Raw genomic sequence first — 6274 nt, 5'->3', positions numbered from 1 at the left:
CCTGGCCAGCTTGCAGTGATTGGGGGGAAGATTAATTCTCAAGTGTGAGATTGTCTGTACGTCAGTGGAAACTCTGTAGAATTTGGGCAATTTGGACAATGATCCAAAACATACGACAGAATGGCTTCAGAAAAACAAAATCTACCTTTTGGAGTGGCCAAGTCAGAGCTCAGACCTCAACTCAATAGAGATGCTATGGAACAACTTAAAGAGAGCGACACACACAAGACGCCCAAAGAATAAGACAAAGCTAAAGCAGTTCTGCAGGAAGAATGGGCTCAAATTCCTCCTGAACAATGTGCAGGTCTGATCCACAGCTTCAGGAAGCACCTAGTTGGGGTTTGGTAATATTCATGACTCTGATGAAGATCAGATCACATTTTATGACAAATTCATTTAGAAAACCACAAAATGTCTAAAGGTTCACATATTTTTACTTTCCTGTATGTGGTCCAAATGTTCACTAGAATAATTTTACTATCTGGGGCTGGTCTTAGCAGGCTTGTAAACATTAAGCTGAAAAGACTTGCTGGAGTACATAGCTTAACATACATTTGGGAAACCAGATTTTGTTTGCTAGTTCTATTGAGTGGGTCACTAACTAGCCTAAACTAGCTGATTCCGAACTGCAATTCTGCTATTTTAACTTAAAATATAACTAATATACAGAAAGTGTAATCGAAAAACAAATCTACTATAGTACAATAACACCAGTGAGAGAGGAAACTTATTTAACATCCAATTCTGTGTGAATTACTGGTGAAGGAGCAACATAGCAGCAGTTTCCACAATGATGTAATTAAAATATTGATCATATATCTTGATATTGGTTTACAGTCACTTTTCATTAGTTGCAGTTGTTTTCACTGCTGTGACTGCAGTCCCTGAGTCACATTTGCTAAAAAAGAACATTCCCACAGTACTGGAAACAGTCAGTATGGAGCAAAGATGGTGAGAGCAGAGTGGTACATTGAAACTTAATAACAGTGCTTGGAGTTGTCTCATTTTTGTGCATTAGAGAAGATGTAAATGTGCCACAGAAATAGGTAATTACCAGTAAAAGTGCAACTTCACTCATAATAACTGGTAGTTCAACTGACCAGCTGTAATTTTACCCCTGGCTTTACCAGAGGATGTTGCACTCCACCATCCGCAGCGATGCACAATTACTCCTTCAATATGATGCCACACAAAGACGATTTGGAGAGATGGAGAATCTGATGAAAAGCATTGAACAGGAATTAAATCATGTTTTCCACACCATAGGTTTAGAAAATGGTGCTTGAGACACTGGAGAGCCCAGCGGTGGATTCCAATCTCTGGGCTGAAATTGGAAATGAACAGCGGTCCCGTCTCCATTCTGACAGCCTCATGTCAATAAAAGTCAGTTTCCCTCCATTGCTTCCCATCGCTGACCACAAAGGGACTTTTGTCAGCTACAGTCAGACTGCTGGACGGCTAATATTGTGCTAACGTGCAGAAAATGGTGATTGCATTTATGGCAAGTAAGATTTTAATGATCAATCTGAACCTACAGCTGGACAGAAAGAGGAAAACAAAGTCTTTAAAACCTCCACGTGTGCCTATAAGTGCCATATTATACAGAAGTGAATTGGTCATTTTCTGCATTTAGAGTGAGCAGCACACGTCAGCTCCCTGTGCAGAGGAGATCATATAATGTGATTTATGGTCGTGGAGTGAATTATGGAAGCACTGACCTTCCCTTTACATCCTATCAAACAGATAACTGGGCAGTAAGTTGCTGTTATGATAGGATGAGGGGGGAGAACACTGTCATGCTTGTTTACATGGGCTGATGCAGGCGAATGGCAAATAGGACTAGATTCATATCAGACGCTGCCTTTGATATATGAATTCATGTCCACATTTGTTCATGTGTACACCTGTATGTTTTCTATCATTCTATCATCTGGCCTTGGTCTTTTAAATGACATTAATGGTGGTATCTCACATTTTTCTTCCCCAACAGAATTTCATGACAATACCATCTTTGAGAATTTTTTTTTTTATTATTATTTTGAGGAGAAAAAAAAAAAAAAAACCTTTATCTCCCCCACCTTTGTTTGCACTTTCAATTTGCATATCAAAGAAATCCCATCGGGACCTGCTTTGCATATTTACATCTGATTAGTAACTTTAAATGAACATGTCAAAAATGGTCGAGTTTTCTTTTTTGAATGTGCGAGGACTACCTAGCTTGTATAATTAGTGCCAGCACATGTAACATAGCCAAAAAACAAAACAAGCTGATTTCAAACGACACAAGAGGCACCTTTTATATTGCTTTTCATTAGGCATACTCAAATATTCCTGTCTCACCTTAGACCTCAAAGCTTGCTAAATGATAACTCTCTTCGAATGATAAAGACAAAAATATGTACTGTATGTTTGTGGTAATATTTCTTTGCAATGACATTAGGTCTTGTAAATTCTATCAGTTTGCTTCTGATGGGAATATTTTTAGATGTACGGAGGAAGAGTTTGAAAAGAGAATGGTTGGGTTCAAGGTCAGTTAGTTCTGTGACAAAAACAATCTGTCTGCTTACCGTCATATAGTTCAAAGTCACAATAGGGTAAAGTGATAGTCTGTCTTCTTACCTGACAGCAGAGTATGTCTCAATGCTGACATGTTATTCCTCTCATTCTAGAGACCAGAAGGGAGATCTAAAACCAAATTTAAACATTTTATTTTGCCCGTGTTTTGTCACATGTGGGAGGGATGGGAGGGACAGACCAGAGACTCGGTGCCTTCTTATTTCCACCAAGTTGAAACTTGACATGTTTGACGCTCTGTGTGTGTGTGTGTGTGTGTGTGTGTGTTGTGGCACGTCAAGAAATTTAAGCCAAACTTTTCCAGGCTGAAACTTCTGGAAGGATGAGCTCTCCTGCAGGCCACAGCGTGCACACAGGGAGCCTAAAAATGAACTATGTGATTATTAATTGGAGTCTATTTTGATTCAGTATTCAACGCTGCAGATCGTCATGGGTCCTCAGTGGGATTGTGTCTGCGTAGCGGTGTGGTGAAGAGGGGGGCCAGTCTGGAAGGCTGTGCCGTTCAGAGCACGGCTCACTACCCGCACATCGGCATACCAATGAGTGGGGTTAAGAAGGCACGGCTCCTCGTGGAGACACCGTTCCTTCAGCAGACCCAATCCGCCAAGTCTCCGTGGACCTATTTCCAAAAGCTGCTCCTAATGTGGGCCTGTGTCAATCACCCCCACAGACAGCTCCCCCTTACCCCCCTCTCCTGTCCATATGAAATAGTCATACATTAGGAACCAGGGGAGAGCACCTCGCTGTCTAGGAGTCCTCATGTATTCTAATGCAATTCAAAAGCTATGGGTAGTTAAGTGGAAGACAGTTGCTGGTTGTTACACTCGCTCACTGGAAGCGCTTCCCTCTTTTTTGGCTTTCAAAGAGTCGAATTTCGACATGTAAGAATTCGGCAGGCTTTTGTCTCTGTTTGTTTGTTTATCAAGAGTCATACTGTGCAGGCAAGGAGAGGATTTAACAGAGAAGGCGTCGTTCTGTCAGCGAGTGGACGGGGGCTAGATATTGGATCTCGCGGTGACATGTTTATGTGACAACATCACTTGACAGCTTTGACACTCCATAGACAAACATCTTCAAACGAGTCGGCAGTATACACACTCGAAAATATAGGGACACCTTTTTGCTGCCAAATGTACACTAAGTTGATGGAGTCCTTTTTATTTATTTATTTTTTACAAAGTTAGGGATTTTTTCAAAACGTCATCTTGCTTGATTGACTACAGGAACAAGAAGCCATAGATAAGCCGCAGATAAAAAAAGAAAAAGAGCTTCAAGAGTTTCATGATTTTACAGGATTCAAAGTTTATTGCATATGTAATGTTTTGGCAAATTTAAAAGCAACGCCTGGCAATCTTGTATATTTTCTTATTGTTGACAAATTCTTCTAAAAGACAGAAACTAACAATTTAACATCCAGAGTTTGTCTACGCCGTTCAACCACCTTTGAGTTGGAAGTAAGTAAAGATGTGCGTGAAGGACTGTAAGGAAATTATTAGTGATAAAAAAGGAGGGTCAGGAAAAATGTAAGACTTTGGTTTCAGGGCTTATTGAAGACTTTACTAAAGCTGTGGAGGGACACCCTCCCTATACAGTGTTGAAAAGGTTATGAACATATACTTCATACCTTCCCCCAACTCTTTAAATTCTTCAAACTATATTTATAGGAATAGTTTTAAAGCTGCTCTTAATACAAGCTTGAGGCACACAAATGTACACTTGGTTTGCTTAAACTGCTGCTGTTTTCCACCTTGTCTAACTAATTGAAATGACCACCGCAGTGCAGAAATGCACCTTATAGTCCACCTGATACACATAAATGATACATGTGTGTTTTGAATAAGCTAAATAGGTAAATAGTTACTGCGTCTGGGACAAATGTTACTGTTTTTGTTCTTTTTGAGCTGTGGCAGAAGGATTTCCTCTGCTGGTGATTGGTAGAAGATCTTCCTACACTGTCAATGGCAAAGGACTTTGAGAGAAACACAACAGCGAAATGTGTCTTAAATATACTGTAACTTTAAAAGACACTAACTTCGAAGGGACTGTCGAAGTTTCATGTGCACATTTTGTTAGCGACCAAGACATATTTAAAGTTATAGGTGCCCAGGCTTGTTAAATCCAACACCGTACCACAAAAAGTAAAACTTGCTATGTTCTGTATTGACTGTGATTGATTGTATCTTGGTGTCTTATCATCTTACAACAAAAGCATTATCCCACTGTAAGGAGTACTGCAGTGCCACGAAGGCAGCCGGCACTAAGTTTCTCCAAGACCAGGGATCCAATCTCCTTTGGGGTCAGAGTACATAGAGCTTCCATGGTTGGTCCAATAGCACCATGCCTAGCTGAATGCAGCCCACGCTGGGCTGGAGGTATAGTGGCAAGTCCACGGGACGTGAGGTAGGATGAGTAAACCACAGGGATCTGAGTGAATTTACTCTCCTGCCAGCTTCCTTTTTGGTCAACAGCAGACCTATTGTACTAGCTCAATATGTTATAAGCAACACAGAGACAAAGAGGGACTAAGGGAGACAGCAAATAAAGCCAGGCAGAGGACAAGGACACTTGTCATTTCATTTAGAAAATTCTCTCTCTATCATACAGCCCTGATGAATTATTTATGGAAAAAGAAGTGAAGGCCAAGAAGCTGAAATTCAGTATAGATTCTGGTTCATGTTTACCAATGTGCTACTTATCTGCACACCTAATTTAATATGTGTGAAAAGAAGCTGATAACATAATAATTGTGAAAAGTCTGTTATGTGGGGAATGTGGATTTCTTTTAAACAGATTCATTTCAGATATATAGTGCTGAAGGCCTTACAGAATATCATTCTACTAATAATTACCACCGGAATATGAGGCACAAAAATTCATTCATTTATTAACATTGTTCTTCTTGACCCGAAATTAAGTTTTAGTGCAGTGACAATGAAAATAGAAGAATCACATCATTGCCAATTTATCCAGTTAACAGTGTGACAAATGTACCAGAGTCTTTTGAAATTTTTGTTGGAAATAAAAAAGATGGGTCACAGAAAGATTATAAAATGTTTGCTTTGAAAAAATTGCTTTGAAAAGTTGGTGCTTCATGATGCCAAAACCTGAAATACCGACACAGAATGTCAGGGGAAACTGTGCTGCAGCTCAATAGTAGCAGAAGTAATGAACATGTTTGTGCCTGCTGCTATTGTGTGTTATGATTTATTGAGAAGCATCAGACTAAGGCTGCTTTTTGTTTTCACCTTTATCCGCTCATTCTGAGTTGCGTAATTCATTTTAGAATTCGCTGTGAAGCTACTGAAGGCTACTGCTTCTGTTTTTGTAGCTGTTTTTCTCTACATTTCTGTATTCTACTGTCTGTAAATGTAGACTTTCATTTTTCTTCAATTAACAAACTATCTATAAGCAAATAAATCAGAAATGATGTGAAGACAGGTCAGACTTAACTTTTAAAAGGTGACAACAGTTTGAGCAAACTGTGCTTTGGACTGTTGTTTTGTTTTTCCTGATACAGAACCAGTACAAATCAAGGTTCAATCAAAGACTCTGTCACACATTCAAAAATATGATTTTATCTCTCTTGCAGAAATGCTAATTAGTTCATGTTTAAATAAGGAACTGTACAAAACACTGTTAAACAATTACTTGAGAGATTATATTTGAGATTATATTTCCATTAACATATGAAAACAATGAC

This window comes from Anabas testudineus, chromosome 2, assembly GCF_900324465.2.
Source record: "Anabas testudineus chromosome 2, fAnaTes1.2, whole genome shotgun sequence".
Classification (NCBI taxonomy): domain Eukaryota; kingdom Metazoa; phylum Chordata; class Actinopteri; order Anabantiformes; family Anabantidae; genus Anabas; species Anabas testudineus.
Note: the sequence above shows the minus strand (reverse complement) of the source record.